Below are 18,499 nucleotides of genomic sequence, written 5' to 3' on the forward strand. Positions count from 1 at the left end.
ATTGTAAAAATAGTTTTTGCATCACCACATATTGAGAGCTATAATTTTTCCATATTTTGACCCACCGAGTCATGTGAGGTCTTATTTTTTGCGGGACGAGTTGACGCTTTTATTGGTATCATGTTCGGGCATGTGACATTTTTTGATCGCTTTTTATTTCGTTTTTTGGGACGCAGAATTTACAAAAACCAGCGTTTCATTAATTTCTTTTGGGTGGTGCGTTTACGCCGTTCTGGGTGCAGTAAAATTTATAAGGCGGTTTTATTCTTCGGGTCAGTACGGTTACAGCGATACCTCATTTAGGTCTTTTTTTTATGTTTTGTCGGTTTTATGCAATGAAAACAATTTTATATAAAAAATAATTATTTTTGCATCACTTTATTCTGCGAGCTATAACTTTTTTATTTTTTCGCTGATGATGCTGTGTGGTGGCTCGTTTTTTGCGGGACAAGATGTCGTTTTCAGCGGTACCATGGATATTTATATGCGTCTTTTTGATCGCGCGTTATTGCACTTTTTGTTCGGCGGTATGATAATAAATCATTATTTTTTGCTTCGTTTTTTATTTTTATTTTTTAAGGGGTTCGCTTAAGGGGTTAACTATTGGGACAGTTTTATAGGGCGGGTCGTTACGGACGCGGCGATACCAAATATGTGTACTTTTATTGTTTTGTTTTTTTTTATTTCCAAAAAATGAATTTATTGGGGAATATTTTTTTTTTTTTTTTTAATTTATTTGGCGATTTTTTTTTAATTATTTTTACACTTTTTTTTAATTTTTTTTTTACTTTACTACAATGTCCCAGGGGGGACATCACTGTCCTGTGACAGATCACTGATCTGTCACATCACAGATCACTGTGACAGATCATCGATCTGTCACAGGCACTGCACAGGCTTCCTCATGCCTGCGCTTTGCAGGCACTGAGGAAGCCAGCTTCCTGCAGGCCCCCGGAGGTCCCCGTCGCCATATTGGATCCGGGGGCCTGCAGGAAAGGAGCCCCCCGCAGCAGCGCTGCCGTGGGGGGCTCAGGGAAGCAAGGAGGGAGCCCCCTCCCTGCCGATGCTTCCCTTTAACCCCCGGTACACCGCGATCGTGTTTGATCGCCGTGTGCAAGGGGTTAACGTGTCGGGGGCGGTCCGTGACCGCTCCTCACACATTGTGCCGGGTGTCAGCTATGATAATTAGCTGACACTCGGCCGCGACCAGTGGCGCTCACCACGTGGGCGCCGCTGATCGCGATTGCGTAATATTCCATCCATGGTAATTAGGTCCATGGTCACATGGACGGAATATTACGTCATTTGTAGGTAAGGGGTTAAGGTCAAAATAGGCTCAGTCACTTAAAGTGTGTACTCAAATATTTTATAATTGTAAAAATGATGTGCTATGTTTGCACCAAATCAGATTTGGTTGCTCAATCCAGTGGATTTGGCCAACAATACTTACATTATCGTGCCCGGGGTCTTTAGTCAGAGACTAAGATAAAACTGTCTAGACATAGCGCCACTTATTAAATAAGCAGTAAAATTCTGATCATTTAAAAAAAAATTTGGTGTAAACAGTTGAGCCAACTCTTTTAAGGAGACAAAATCACATTTTTGCATTGTTTATAAGCAGCATGGAAATCATATAGCTTGAACAATGGCATTGATCCTATTATTACTGCAGCGCAAAGAGGAGAAAAGCAAACATAAGGATCACATAACGAAGAATTGATGTCGAGCTGTGTGCAAACAGAACACACTGGTAAATAACACATTTATATTATTCCCCGTAATTGGAGCTGTCATTAACCTATAAAGAATTGAAGTGATCACTAATTTATTCTGCAGAATTGTTCTCTTCTCAGCCAGCTTTCTATATTGCCGTGATAATATTGTTACCCAGTCTCCTGTTTGATATATGACCATTCAGAATGGTGCACAATGTTTCCAGCATTAATATTAATACACATATTTGCTATCTGCTATTTTATGATAAATTAATAATGTTTAATTTCTTAAGCATCAGCAATACCAGTTAATGGCTATGTGAAAGGTTACATTGGAGATTTACGATATTATATTTTTTGAATGTTAATGTTACTAGTTGATGCACATGAAAGGACAAAACAATCTAAATAGTTAAAACAAATTTTCAATATTACTTGGCCCTCTGTGTTTTAAATAATGAGTCACAACAATGTGAAACATAACGCAGTTTGATCAATTGGTTATATGTTTTAGGCCACAGTCTATGAACCTATGATATGGGTGCAATGAAAACCTAATCAGACATATTGTAACTTTAATTCTAAGTTTCAGGGTGCTTTTTTAAGTTGTTTAAAATATGCTATTTATGACAATACCATAGTGCTTATGCCACAGTATACCACAAAAATATTTGCCGCAAAAATAAAATTAACCCTAGCGCTATATGACATACACATCCAAGATGTCACTTTGAACTTTACGACAGACTAGCTGAAGAGCTAGTATATACACCTGTATGTCAGCTCCTCCTGTATATAGTATATACTCTACATATATGTCATCTCCTCCTGAATATAGCATATACCTGTATGTAATTTCCTCCTCTATAAAGTATATACCTGTCTGTCATCTCCCCCTGTATATAGTATATACCTGTATGTCATCTCCCCCTGTATATTGTATATACCTGTATGTCTTCTCCCCCTGTATACAGTATATACCTGTATGTCATCTCCCCTGTAGGTAGTACATATCTGTATGTACTCTCCCTCTGCATATAGCATATATCTGTATGTCATCTCCCGTGCATATAGTATATACCTGCTTGTCATCTCCCTCTGTGTATAGGACATACCTTTATGTTACCTCTCCTGTATATAGTATATACCTGTAGGTTATCTCCCCTGTACAGTATATAGTGTATACCTGTACGTCATCTCTCCCTTTACATAGTATATACCTGTATGCCATCTCCTCCTGTACATAGTATATACCTGTATGTTATCTCCCCTGTATATAATATATACCTGTGTGTCATCTCCCCTGTATATAGTATATACCTGTATGTCATCTCTCCTGTATATAGTATATACCTGTATGTAATCTCCTCCTGTATATAGTATATGCCTGTATGTTATCTCCCCTGTATATAATTTATATCTGTATGCCATCTCCCCTGTATATAGTATATACCTGTATGTTATCACTCCTGTATATAGTATATACCTGTAGGTTATCTCCCCTGTACAGTATATAGTTTATACCTGTACGTCATCTCTCCCTTTACATAGTATATACCTGTATGCCATCTCCTCCTGTACATAGTATATACCTGTATGTTATCTCTACTGTATATAATATATACCTGTGTGTCATCTCCCCTGTATATAGTATATAACTGTATGTCATCTCCTCCTCTATATAGCATATACATGTATATCATCTCCCATGTATATAGTATATACCTGTATGTCATCTCCCCTGTATATAGTATATACCTGTATGTTATCTCCCTTGTATATAATATATCTGTATGCCATCTCCCCTGTATATAGTACATACCTGTATGCTATCTCACCTGTATATAATATATACCTGTGTGTTATCTCTCCCTTTACATAGTATATACCTGTATGCCATCTCCTCCTGTACATAGTATATACCTGTATGTTATCTCCCCTGTATATAATATATACCTGTGTGTCATCTCCCCTGTATATAGTATATAACTGTATGTCATCTCCTCCTCTATATAGCATATACATGTATATCATCTCCCATGTATATAGTATATACCTGTATGTCATCTCCCCTGTATATAGTATATACCTGTATGTTATCTCCCTTGTATATAATATATCTGTATGCCATCTCCCCTGTATATAGTACATACCTGTATGCTATCTCACCTGTATATAATATATACCTGTGTGTCATCTCTCCTGTATATAGTATATACCTGTATGTCATCTCCTCCTGTATATAGTATATATCTGTAAGTCATCTCCCCTGTAAATAGTATACAACTGTCTGTCATCTCCCCTGTATATAGTATATACCTGTATGTCATCTCCCCCTGTATATAGTATATACCTGTATGTCTTCTCCCCCTGTATATAGTATATACCTGTATATCATCTCCCATGTATATAGTATATACCTGTATGTCATCTCCCCTGTATATAGTATATACCTGTATGTTATCTCCCTTGTATATAATATATATCTGTATGCCATCTCCCCTGTATATAGTACATACCTGTATGCTATCTCACCTGTATATAATATATACCTGTGTGTCATCTCCCCTGTATATAGTATATACCTGTATGTCATCTCCTGCTGTATATAGTATATACCTGTATACCATCTCCCCCTGTATATAGTATATACCTGCAGGTCATCTCCTCCTGTGTATAGTATATTCATGTATGTCATCTCCCCCTGTATATAGTATATGCCTGTATGTCTTCTCCCCTGTATATAGTATATACATGTATATCATCTCCCATGTATATAGTATATACCTGTATGTCATCTCCCCTGTATATAGTATATACCTGTATGTTATCTCCCTTGTATATAATATATATCTGTATGCCATCTCCCCTGTATATAGTACATACCTGTATGCTATCTCACCTGTATATAATATATACCTGTGTGTCATCTCCCCTGTATATAGTATATACCTGTATGTCATCTCTCCTGTATATAGTATATACCTGTATACCATCTCCCCCTGTATATAGTATATACCTGCAGGTCATCTCCTCCTGTGTGTAGTATATTCATGTATGTCATCTCCCCCTGTATATAGTATATGCCTGTATGTCTTCTCCCCTGTATATAGTATATACATGTATATCATCTCCCCTTGTATATAGTATATACCTGTATGTCATCTCCCCCTGGGTATAGGAGATACCTTTATGTTATCTCTCCTGTATATAGTATATAGCTGTAGGTTATCTCCCCTGTACAGTATATAGTATATATCTGTATGTCATCTCCCCCTTTTACATAGTATATACCTGTATGTCATCTCCTCCGGTATATAGTATATACCTGTATGTCATCTCCTCCTGTACATAGTATATACCTGTATGTTATCTCCTCTGTATATAATATATACCCATGTGTCATCTCCCCTGTATATAGTATATACCTGTATGTCATCCCCTCCTGTATATAGTATATACCTGTATGTCATCTCCTCCTGTATATAGTATACACCTATATGTTATCTCCCCTGTATATAATTTATATCTGTATGCCATCTCCCCTGTATATAGTATATACCTGTATGTTATCTCTCCTGTATATAGTATATACCTGTATATCATCTCCCCCAGTATATAGTATAATACCTGCAGGTCATCTCCTCCTGTGTATAGTATATTCCTGTATATCATCTCCTCCTGTATATATTATATTATCAGTGGCCCTGGAGGAAGCAGCTCTTACCTCCCTTTCTTCCGTTTCTGTAATCCTTTCTGTAAGTCTTGTCTCCCTTTCTTCTTTCTGTAAGTCTTGCTCATTGTGGAAGTGTAATACCATTTAGTTAGAAATTGCAAAGAAGGACAAATTTAGAGTGGCATTAGTTGTAGCTGTATAAATAAGTTTAAAGCGAACCAGGCATTGTAAGGTTGACGCTGTTACATCGATTAAAATGATACCTGGGTTGGAGAAATCCATCTTGTGTTTCTTTTTTTAATCTGTGTTTGAATTTTTAAGTAAATGAGGATGCTTCATGCCAGACAAAGAGAAGTTCCTGATTCTGGGCTCCCCCTGCAGTCTGTGTCAGAAGGTGGTCTGAGTTGGCACGGTAATAAATTGTGTTATTTCCAGCTTTACAGAAGGACGATAACACCATAGAAATGATGAGAATAATAGGCCTCAGTTACCACAACTCTCTACAAGGAAAAGTGTTGCTCATAGCAACCAATCACAGCTCAGCTTTAATCTTTTAAACAGCTCTGGTGAAATGAAAGATGCTTAGTGATTGGTTGCTATGGGCAACACAGGCAGTGTAACCTGTTGTGGTCAAAAAGATAAGCCTATGAAATAGGTATATTAGATATTTATTATATATATTTTAGATTAGATATTTATTTTATATATGTATATATTAGATTTTATTATATAGGGCTTTGCGTGTAGAGTGAGTGTGGCTATGTGGAGTGATTCAAAGAACAGACCAGGGCAGATGACAGAGGAGTTTCAAGGGGTTGCCTTCCATTTGTCTAATGCTGACTCACTTACTCAGATTAGTGTCATGTTGTTCCTTCTTTGAAGATAGAAGTCTCAGTGGTACAGAAAGTGGTGTGGTAAGTATAATCCATGTCTTCTGCACCTTTCCTGTGCTGTAGGATTGGAAAGGCAGGGCAGGTGTGATTAAGACATACCACTACACTACTCACACCTCTGTGGTGTCCATCTTTAAACATCAGGCAAACAAAGGGCACAAGGTATTGTGACATGGTTTCTGTGACATTTTTTTTCTTTTTTACCTTTCTTCCAACTTTTTTCATTTTTCATCAACATAGCTATAGGACAGCTTGTTTCTTGCAAGAAAAGTTGTAGATTTAATAGACACCATTCATTTTACCACACATGTCTTGAAAAATGGGGAAAAAAATCCACGTCCGAAGAAATGGTGACTCAAAATGCAATCCTGCCATTGTTTTTTGTTTTGTTTTCACTGAATTTATTGTATGATAAAAACAACCAGGAAACATGATTATCCAGGTCAGCATGATTAAGACACTACTATACTTGCATAGTTTTCTGTTTATTTAGCAGGAGAAAAACATTTCAGAGCAAAAAAAAAATTTTTTTGGTTTGCACTGCCAAATTCCAAGACTTAACATTTCCCATCGATGGAGCTTGTGAGTGCTTCTGTTTTGTGTGGTGAGCTGATGGTTTTGTTGTTATTAAATTTGAGGTACCTAAAAAGTTTTAATTACAACTTACTGTACAAGTTCATTAATTAAATATTTTGACAGACTATACTTTTACAGATGCAGCGATACCAAGTATTAAAGATGATTAAATCAAACCAATATTACGAGCAGGCTGGTGTTGCACTAGCCTTTTTGGTATGCTATTGGTATGCTACCTAGCATTTCTGTTTGACTCCATATTTTTCCTGGCTTGGATGACTGGAAAAAAAAATGTAATTGTGATTCTCATGACCAAAATGAATGGTAAATAGAAAAATGGCAATGACAACGAAAGAGGTAGAGAGAAAAAAAACATGCTAGAGAAAAAGATGTGGAAACTGTTGACATTAGCTGTTCTGAAAGTACCGTAGTATTACCAGATTTAGGTCACATTTGCCCTCCATTGCCTCTGACAAGCATGTTAGTGGGAAGAAAGTGGAGGTAATTTGTGTCACATCACTCATCTCAGTTACAACACCATCAACTCGAGTCATTGTTCTACTCAGTTCATTTCCCCCCCACCATAACACTTTATGTTAAATATAGTGGAATTTCAAATCTGATTATATAAGTTTCTGTTCTGCCCATTGGTCCCTTAACCCAGGGTTCCCCAACTCCAGTCCTCAAGGCCCACCAACAGATCATATTTTCAGGATTTCCTTAGTATTGCTCAGGTGATAATTGCTTCACCTGTGCAATACAAAGGAAATCCTGAAAACATGATCTGTTGGTGGGCCTTCAGGACTGGAGTTGGGGAACCCTGCCTTAACCCACAGCTCCCTGAGGGCTAAGAAAGATACTTCACCAGAACCTGAATGGGCAAACACTTGGCAAAAGAAGTTTAATGTAGATAAATGTAGAGTAATGCACATGGGACAGAGTAATCCTATTGCTGCATATACATTAAATTGGACAATACTTGGGATTCCAGAACAGGGGAAGTACATGGATATTCTGGTTAAAAGTAAGCTGAGCAGCGGTACTTAATGTCAAGCAGCAGCCGTAAAAGCAAACAAGATTCTAGGGTGCATAAAAAGAGAGAGAAAATCCCGCAATCCCAACGTATTGTTACACCTTTATAAATCACTTGTGAGGCCACGTCTAAAATATGGGATTAAGTTTTGGGCCCCAAAATTTTAAAAAGGATATTCAGAAATTAGAGTCAGTTCAAAGGCAGGCAACTAGATTAAAACAATGGATGTAAGGTATCTCATATGGTGAGAGGTTGAAAAAGTTGGGCCTTTTTAGCTTAGAAAAAAGATGTCTCAGGGGGGATCTTATTTATAAATATGTGTGGTCAGTACAAATGACTCGCGCATGAGTTATCCCTTCCAAAGACCATACTAAAGACCAGGGGCACTTATTACGGGTGGAAGATTCCAACAGCTAAATAGGAAAGGGTTCTTTGCAGTCAGACTGTGGAATGTCCTACCACAAGAGGTAGTAATGGCAGACACCATAACAGCTTTTAATAAAGGGCTAGACGATTTCCTCAATACACATAACATTGCGGGTTATAGTTAATTTAGTGATAAAAAAGAAACAATTGGTGAATGGTGACGAAAGGTTGAACTTGATTGACCTAAGTCTTTATTCAACCTATGTACAGTAACTATGTAACCTCTTCCAAATGAAATGGAGCCGGAAGAGATGGAGGATGTGAGTCAAATGTTTGGCTAGGTCTTACAGCCATTGTGGTAGGGGCACTCGCAGTGGCAGTAGCATTATGAGCTAAGCCAAATCTCAATTTGGGAACTGGAAAAAGGATAAGAAGATCAGACTATTTTAGTAGTGAATGCAATTTTTTTTACATATTGTAATGTGAGGTAGTCATTAATTAACTTGTCAGAGGGTGAACCAAAGATATTACATAATTTAGCAAAATAACATATTATGCAGGGATTATGAGATTTTACAAAAGGCCATTCCTGGAATAGTCATTAAAACAACTCTGTGGTTCACGAGAACAAATTGTTACCTGCTTTTTAATTTTTCTGGCATGGCACTCTGATTTATAGTTCCCTTTTCAATTAATTGAAAACAAAGCATTGGGAATTTGAAGGAACCACTTCAAAATTAAAGAGTGGTGTATCAGATATTTTAATTATGCATTATGCAGATTTATAGTGGACTAATTATTGCCTTAACTACTTTGGACTGTCTATAGTCTTGAAACATCCAGGCGGTACACACTTTACTCTGCCCTGACATTCTAAAATGTCAATGCAGAGTAAGCAACTTACGGGAGATCATGTGGCTGTGAGGGTGGTGAACTGGCTTTAGTACACAGCCAGATTCCTACAGAGAAGTCAAACATTATTATTGTTTATTAGTGTTGAGCGATACCATCCGATATCGTGAAATATCGGATCGGAATGGATCGGACCGATACCAAAAAAGAATCGGGTATCGCCAATTCCGATACTGGAAACCAATGCAAGTCAATGGGACAGAAAAATCGGAATAAAAAAAACCCTTTCTTTCCTTGTAGGTTAATTCTACATGAAGAAAAACAACTAAGAATAATGTAGAAAGTATTGGGGGAGGTGGAGGAGACATTAAAGGCATAGAGGTTTAGCTCAATCAAATGGAATAGCAGGAATAATTTTTTTTTTTTAAAGACGTTCGGAGTTACAAAGATATTGACTATGTTAACCTTTTTTATATTTTGTCAGATATGTATGTTTCATTACTTCCATGCTTTTCACCTTCTTTTTTTACTTCTCCCACACTTTCTCCTTCATGATCCTCAGCAGCATCAGCATCTTTTTTATCAACTTCTTCTTCACCTTATTCATGTTCTTCTTCTTCACCATCTTCCTATTATTCTTTTTTTTACATTCTTCATCATCTTCTTATTCAATTATTATTCTTCATATTCTACTTCATCTTCTTCCTATTCTTCTTCTTCATCATATTCTTATTTGTGACAGGCATTCCTGTAGTTGTTATATATAAAAGTTTGAAGATTACACCTTCCGTTCTGCCTGTCACAAAAGATTTACAACAGGATTTGTCCGCGTTCAGTTTTGCCTGCAGCAGCAGGCATTTTCCAGGGGCACCACAAGGAGGAACAGACTCACCCCCATACACTGCTTAGTCTTCTTCTGCTTATAATTAAGATAATATCTTTTGCTCTCATTTTTAGTCTTATGCTTAATGTTCTTCTCCTTTTGGTTCTTCTCCTTTTTGCTCTTCTGCTTCTTGGTCTTCTGTCTCTTGTTGTTCTGTATCTTGGTGGTTGTCTTCATGTTTTTTGTCCTCTTGGTCATCTTCTCCAGGGTCATCTTTTTGGTTTTCTTCGGGGTGGACTTCCGGGTCGTCGTCTTCAGGGTCATTGTTTTTGTGGTCGTCGTCTTCTTCAGGGTGGTCTTCAGGGTCATAGTCTTCAGGGTCATCGTCAGGGTGATCCAAAGTGATAACCAAAAAACATTTCCAAAAGCTTGAACTTGGAAAAGTAGCAGAAGGTACAAGAAGGCTGAGGAACTGCCGAGAACCAGCTCACTGTACTGGAACCCGGATGGGTAGCAGAAGGAACAAGAGCCAATGGCACAACCGTGGACAAGATGACGGTGCTGGAACACTGTTACTAAGCAGGAGGTACCTGTGCTAGAAAGCACTACCAAGGACCAGCAGACATTGCTGGAACTCGGATACCAAAAAGGAGGCACCTCAGTCAAAGGCACTGCCGAGAACCAGCTGACAGTGCTGGAACCCGGATGGATAGCAGAAGCTGCAAGAGCTAATGGAACTAGTGAGGACCAGCTGACGGTGCTGAAACCCGAAGGGGCAGCAGAAGGAACAAGAGCTAATGGCACAACCGTGGACCAGCTGACAGTACTGGAACACGGTTACTAAGAAGGAGGTACCTGTGCTAGAAAGCACTACCAAGGACCAGCAGACGTTGCTGGAACTCGAAAACTGAGAAGGAGGCCCCTCAGCCAAAGGCACTGCCGAGAGCCAGTTGACGGTGCTGGAACCCGGATGGATAGCAGAAGCTGCAAGAGCTAATGGAACTAGCGAGGACCAGCTGATGGTGCTGGAACCCGGAGGGGCAGCAGAAGGAACAAGAGCCAATGGCACAACCGTGGACCAGCTGACGGTGCTGGAACATGGTTACTAAGCAGGAGGTACCTGTGCTAGAAAGCACTACCAAGGACCAGCAGACGTTGCTGGAACTCGGATACCGAGAAGTAGGCACCTAAGCCAAAGGCACTGCTGAGAGCCAGCTGATGTTACAGGAACCCGGATGGGTAGCAGAAGGTACAACAACTGGCGGTGTTGGAGCCCAGTAACAATCATGGTGTAGGCTGAGGCCTACTTGGAGCAACTTTAAAATCTGATGTAGTGTGATTTTGGAGGGAGCAGTAGATATTGCCGGACACACAGCGGGGGGAGCAGCTGACGCTAGTGAACCCCACTGACACAGGAGCTAGTGTTTTTTTCTGTGCAGAAGGCACTTCTGAGCAACAACTGATGGTGTTGGAGCCCAGGATCAATCATGGTGTAGGCTGAGGCCTACTTGGAGCAATTTAAAATCTAATGTAGTGTGATTTTGGAGGGAGCAGGAGACTTTGCCAGACACACAACAGGGGAGCAGCTGGTGTTACTGAACCCCCTTAACACTGGAGCTAGTGTTTTTTTCTGTGCAGACAGCACTTCTGAGCAGCAACTGGCAGTGTTGGAGCCCAGGGTCAATCATGGAGTAGGCTGAGGCCTACATGGAGCAAGTTTTATATCTGATGTAGTTTGAATGTGGAGGGAGCAGGAGACTTTGCCGGACACACAGCAGGGGAGCAGCTGGCATTGCTGAACCCCACTAACACTGGAGCATGTGTTTTTCTCTGTGCAGACAGCACTTCCGAGCAACAACTGGCGATGTTGGAGACCAGGGTCTATCATGGTGTAGGCTGAGGCCTAATTTCATTAAGTTTATTGTCGGTTGTAGACTACTACTGATTTTAACCGTGCTCCAATTAGGCCTCTGGCTCCACTGTCTCTAGTATTTACCCTGGCCTCCAACACCGCCAGTTGCTGCTCAGTTGTGCCTTCTGCACAATAAACACTTGTTCCTGTGTTACTGGGGCTCAGTAACGTCAGTAGTAGTGGGAATGTGGACAGAGCAGGAGACGTTGCCGGACACACATCAGGGGTTCAGCTGACGTTACTGAACCCCAGTAACACAGGAACAAGTGTTGATTGTGCAGAAGGCACTTCTGAGCAGCAACTGGCGGTGTTGGAGGCGGGGGTAAATACTAGAAACAGTGGAGCCAGAGGCCTAATTGGAGCACGGTTAAAAATCAGTAGTAGTGTGAATGTGGAGGCAGCAGTAGACATTGCCGGACACACAGCAGGGGAGCAGCTGACGCTACTGAACCCCACTGACACAGGAGCTAGTGTTTTTTTCTGTGCAGACGGCACTTCTGAGCAACAACTGGCGGTGTTGGAACCCAGGATCAATCATGGTGTAGGCTGAGGCCTACTTGGAGCAAGTTTAAAATCTAATGTAGTGTGATTTTGGAGGAAGCAGGAAATATTGCCGTACACACAGCGGGGGAGCAGCTGACGTTACTGAACCCCACTGACACAAGAGCTAGTGTTTTTTTCTGTGCAAACGGCACTTCTGAGCAACAACTGGCGGTGTTGGAGCCCAGGAACAATCATGGTGTAGGCTGAGGCCTACTTGAAGCAAGTTTAAAATCTGATGTAGTGTGATTTTGAAGGGAGCAGGAGATATTGCCGGACACACAGCAGGGGAGCAGCTGACGTTACTGAACCCCACTAACACTGGAGCTAGTATTTTTTTCTGTGCAGACGGCACTTCTGAGCAACAACTGGCAGTGTTGGAGCCCAGGATCAATCATGGTGTAGGCTGAGGCCTACTTGGAGCAATTTAAAATCTGATGTAGTGTGATTTTGGAGGGAGCAGGAGACTTTGCCAGACACACAGCAGGGGAGCAGCTGGTGTTATTGAACCCCCCTAACACTGGAGCTAGTGTTTTTTTCTGTGCAGATGGCACTTCTGAGCAACAACTGGTGGTGTTGGAGCCCAGGATCAATCATGGTGTAGGCTGAGGCCTACTTGGAGCAAGTTTAAAATCTAATGTAGGTGATTTTGGAGGGAGCAGGAGATATTGCCGGACACACAGCGGGGGAGCAGCTGACGTTACTGAACCCTACTGACACAGGAACTAGTGTTTTTTTCTGTGCAGACGGCACTTCTGAGCAACAACTGGCGGTGTTGGAGCCCAGGGATTACAGTTTAGGTGGTAGAAACATGAACACAACAGGAGACCTGGATACTGTTGTCAACCAATTATTTATTCTGGAAGAGGACTGGCAAATTGCGGCGAGATCCAGGCCTTGTTCATTTTCAGAAAAGTAAGCCGGTCAACGTTATCGGAGGATAGTCACATGCAACGGTCTGTTAGTACACCACCTGCGGCACTAAAGACGCTTTCCGATAATACACTGGCAGCAGGGCAAGCCAGCACCTCCAATGCATACTGGCTGAGCTCTGGCCATGTATCCAGCTTAGAGGCCCAAAAATTGAAGGTGGAAGAGCCGTCTGGGATTACACTGACAGGGCAAGACATGTAGTCTGTCACCATCTGATGGAAACTTTGCCTCCTGATGACTGGAGCCGTCTGTGATGGTGTAGAAATTTGTGGCGGGCACACAAAACTTTGCCACTTTTGGGCAATACTGGTCTTGCCTTGTGCTGAGGCGCTGCCTCTGTTCCCTCTTTGTGCAGAGCTTCCTCCACTGCCTCGACGCACAGAGCTGCTTTGTAAAGCACTAGCTGCACTGCTCTCGGGTGGAATGGAGAACATGATGGAATGCACCAGTGTGTCTTGGTACTCCCGCATTTTACGCTCCCGGTTGAACGGTGTTATGAGGCTTTGTAAGTTGTCCCGGTAGCGAGGATCTAGAAGGGTGTACACCCAATAATCAGCCGTGTTGAGAATGTGGGTGATGCGGCGGTCATTTCTCAGGCACTGCAGCATGAAATCAACCATGTGCTGCAGATTCCCAACTGCCCAAGAAACGCTGTCCCCTGCTTGAGGCGTCATCTCTGCCTGCTCTGCATCACCCCACCCTCGCTGTACATACTGACTACTAGAGCATTGTGTACCTCCCTCCTCTGGAGAGATGTCTTCCTCCTCCATTGACTCCTCCTCATCCTCCTCACAAAGTGTCCCCTGCCTAGGCCTTTGTGAGGAACCACGTTGCCCAGACTGTCCAGAAGCAAATGACATTTGTGACTCCTCATCCTCCACCTCTTCCAAAACCTCCTCCCTTAGTGCTTGCAGTGTTTTTTGAAGCAGGCAGATAAGGGGGACAGTCATGCTGACTAGTGCATCATCTGCACTCGCCATCCGCCTAGAATCATCGAAGGCACGCAAAACAAGGCAGATGTCCTTCATAGAGGCCCACTCAGTGGTGCTGAAGTGTGACGGGCGCACAGTGCGACTTGTTTGCGCCTGATGCTGCGGGTACTCAATTACTGCTGCCTGCTGCTCACATAACCGCTCCAACATATGTGACATTGAATTCCACCTGGTGGGTTGGTCACATATGATGCGATGTTCCGGAAGGCGGAATCGGCGCTGCAGAGCTGCAATGCGCGATCTTGCCATGCTGGAATGCCGCAAGTGAGCGCACTCTATGCGGACCTTGTGCAGCAGTGCATCAAGATCTGGATAGTCCCTCAGAAAGCTCTGCACGACCAAGTTGAGCACATGTGCCAGGCATGGGATGTGAGTGAGGTTGCCTAGGCTCAGAGCTGCCACCAGATTTCGGCCATTGTCACACACTGCCAAGCCTGGCTGGAGATTCGCTGGCACAAACCACACGTCGCTCTCCTGCTTGATGGCATTCCAGAGCTCCTGCGCTGTGTGGCTTCGATTCCCCAAAGAAATTAATTTCAGTACGGCCTGTTGACATTTGGCCATGGCTGTGCTCATATCGGTCGTAACAGGCTCCTGCAGCGCTGATTCTGAGGAACTGGAGTATGAGGAGGAGTCAATGTGTACAGACTGGATTCCTGCAATCCTTGGAGTTGGCATAACACGTACAGTGCCACTCTCAAGATCTGTACCCGGCTCCACAACATTGACCCAATGGGCAGGGAGGGAAAGGTATTATCCCTGTCCATGGTTACTGGTCCACGCATCGGTGGTCAGGTGGACCTTGCTACTGACGGCGTTTAGTAGCGCATGTTTAATTTTTCCCTGCACATGCTTTTGCAGGGCAGGGACGGCTTGCCTGCTGAAATAAAAGCGGCTGGGCACGGTGTATTGTGGGACTGCAAATGCCATGAATTTACAGAATGTGTCAGTCTCTACCAGCCTGAATGAGAGCATTTCAAGGGCCAGTAGTTTGGCAATGCCAATATTCAGAGCCTGTGCTTGGGGATGGTTTGCCGAGTGGGCCAGGATTTTCTCCCATGCCTGTGCTACCGATGGCTGTAGAGTGGCCTGGGAGTGTGAGGATGACAGGGAACGTGGTGCTGTGGGTGGAATGTCACTGGGTCTCTGGACAACAGTGCCAGAGGTTCTTCCATGGCGATCCTGTGAGGAAGCCGAACCAGCTGTGTGTGAGCTGGAGGAAGAGGCTACAGTACGAGTTGAAGAGGTAGTAGGTGGTGCTGTAGGTTGGCCTACGTCTTCAGTGTGTCTATGTGACTCCACCACGTGCTTGGTCCGCACATGTTTCCACATATTTGTGGTATTGAGGTTGCTGGCACTTTTCCCTCTTTTGACTTTCTGATGACACAGCTTGCATTTGACAAAGCAAATGTTATCTGCAACTGTGTCAAAAAAGGACCACGCACTGCAAGTCCTGGGAGCGCCCGTTTTGGCTTTTGGAAGAGGAATGCTCCTAACGGATGCCGAAGTGGAGGCTACAGGCAACCAAGTCTGCCCCCTCCCTGTCCCTCCTGTTTTGGCCGTTCGGGGAATCTCTTCCTCAAAGCTGCTCCCACCACCTTCACCTTCCTGTTCCTCACGCCATGATGGGTCAAGGACCTCATCATCTACACTCACCTCTTCAAACACCTGCTTCTCCTGGGTAGTCTCGACAGCACCGTACGCACCAGAAAGTGGCACATGAGTCTCATCATCTGATGCGTACTGAGTTGTGCTGACCATAGGCACTGGCCCATCTGCCTCTTCAGATTCAGAGGGACAAATCAGTTGTGCATCACTGCATACTCCCTCTTCTTCACATTCTAGAATGCTGCTTGGCTGGCCCCCTCTTTCCAAGCCAACAGATTCAGAGAACAGAAGTAGAGAATGAGATGGCTCCTGTACAGGGCTCTCTGACTGCCTGGGCAATTTGGCAGGTGGTGAAGAGACAGATGGTTGCTCTTCAGTGCTCTGGCCCTGAGAGGATGTGGAAGTCATTGAAGTCGATGCATTAGCTGCCATCCATCCGACAACGGCTTCAATTTGTTCGTCCCGCAGCAGTGGGGTATGGCGAGGTCCTACAAAGCTGCGCATAATGGACTGTTGCCTGGTAAAACTGGGGGATGCTGAGTCACTGGTGCCCGCAGCAGGCACAGAATCCACACGTCCTCTCCCTGTTGAATCCCTACGCCCTCTCCCTGCTGCAACTCCACACCCACGACCACGTGCCTTACTCCCTGCCTTCTTCATCTTGGTAGACTGATAAAGATAGGCAGAAAAGTACAAAGGGGGGGCTTAGTGTGCTTATTCCTGAACAGCTGCTAACAGGTATAAGAAACACTAATTTTATAAAGTGTGTGGACTACACTTTAATATGAGCTAATGTGGCCTATACAACTGTCAAGTGGAGTGTTTGGTGAACTTTATTTTCGTGTTTTTTTTCAAAAAAACAAAAAAGATGAGACCAAAGATGTGAAAGCGATAGTATCACAAACTTTTTGGAGCTATTACAATGCAGGAAGGTAACCTACAATGCAATAGATGAGGCTCCAAAAAATAGGCTAATACTAATCTGGCTGCAGCTGCAGGGCACAAGCCAGAAAAAAGGCTCCTCTATCTACTCCTATATAGTGTTTGCAACCAACCAATGTAGATGGATACGGATGGAAGCACACTAATAGGAGAAAAAAAATCAGGAAAAATGAGCTGCAATAAAACAAAAAATGGACTATGTATGAGGCAGTGATGCACGCTGAGCGGCCTACAACCAGAGGTGGCTGCAGGGCACACTACAACGTGAGCTGCACTCACACACAGAGACCTCTCAGACAGCTGTGAACAGTGCAGATAACTGGGCACTAGCACTGAAAGGCTGCAGAAAGGCTCCGCTGTCTACTCCTATAGTGTTTGCATCCAATGTATATGGATACGGATGGATGCAGACTAATAGGAGAATTAATGAAAAATGAGCAGCAATAAAAGAAAAATATGTATGAGGCAGTGACGCACGCTGAGAGGCCTACAACCAGAGGTGGCTGCAGGACACACTACACAGTGTGAGCTACACTCACACAGACCTTGCAGACAGCTGTGAACAGCGCTGCAAGGCAAAAGAAAGCTACATTGATTGATAATGTAGCCTGGGTAAAGCACAATATTATTTGGAAAATCGCTATCTCTAACTGTCCCTCAGAGTCTTGAACAGCAGCCTGTCCCTAACTGAATTCACAGCAGAGTGAACCCTAAATGGTGGCGGCGGCGACTTTTATAGTGCGTCATGACATCATTTCAGCAGCCAATCACAGCCATGCCAATAGTTAACATGCCTACATGCCTAACAGGATGTGCCCACACTTCTGAGGATTCCTCATTGGCTGAATCAAATCAAACTGGCTGATAGCATTATGGGAACTTCCGATTCCGGTATTCGATATGCTAAAAGTATCGGAACTCAGTATCGGAATTCCGATACCGCGAATATCGGCTGATACCCGATATTTGCGGTATCGGTATGTTCAACACTATTGTTTATATGACAATGAAAAATTGAGCCATTAAAAGTGCATTTGTGATAAAACCCAAACATGTTCCTGGTCATAATCAAATTGAAATGGCCCAATATTGAAATTGTTAAAAAAAAAACTAACACCGCATACACTTACAGATGCAAATAATAATTAATTCAAATAGTTTGTTTCACAAAATTATAACATTCAAAACTTCAAATGTCAAGTGTTGAAACTTTTATCCACAGATTCAAGATAGAAAGGAAAATAAAAGATTACCTCTTTCCAGAGACCAAAAGTTTGGCTGCATTTCATTCCTTGTGAGTTTTTCTAGTAAACAAAAAATTAATTATTGCGATAAAAAGAAATTAAAATTATGTTATAAATAAAACGTCTTTGTGAACGATCAGTTAAAGTCTACAGTTTTTATACAGACCTACATTTGCCCCTAACAACGGACTATGTACTCTTCTGACCCCCCAGCGGAAGAGAGGTGAGCGGTGAAGTGACTAGAAGAGAAGAAACCGGCACCAAAATCGCCTATTGCCATTATCAATGCCTGTATATTCAGTAGATCCACACCGTGTGCAGCAAAGACAGGGTGCTCACCAGAAAATACAAAACATCAAAGTTCAGGAGAAGAAAAAAGGTGGCACTCACCCTT

At 42.5% G+C, this 18,499-nt stretch overlaps 1 long non-coding RNA gene across 1 annotated transcript in view; it reads right to left on the reverse strand.

Annotated features, from left to right (window-relative positions):
• Positions 1-18,499, reverse strand: part of LOC141089600 (uncharacterized) — an 84,394-nt gene that overhangs the window by 11,276 nt on the left and 54,619 nt on the right. Inside the window, exon 2 of the long non-coding RNA XR_012232337.1 lies at positions 18,115-18,165. This is a non-coding gene — a long non-coding RNA (uncharacterized lncRNA). The remainder of the gene's footprint in view (positions 1-18,114; positions 18,166-18,499) is intronic.

The sequence above is a fragment of the Dendrobates tinctorius genome, unplaced genomic scaffold (genome assembly GCF_039654945.1).
Source record: "Dendrobates tinctorius isolate UK_male_01 unplaced genomic scaffold, ASM3965494v1 ptg000046l, whole genome shotgun sequence".
Lineage (NCBI taxonomy): Eukaryota > Metazoa > Chordata > Amphibia > Anura > Dendrobatidae > Dendrobates > Dendrobates tinctorius.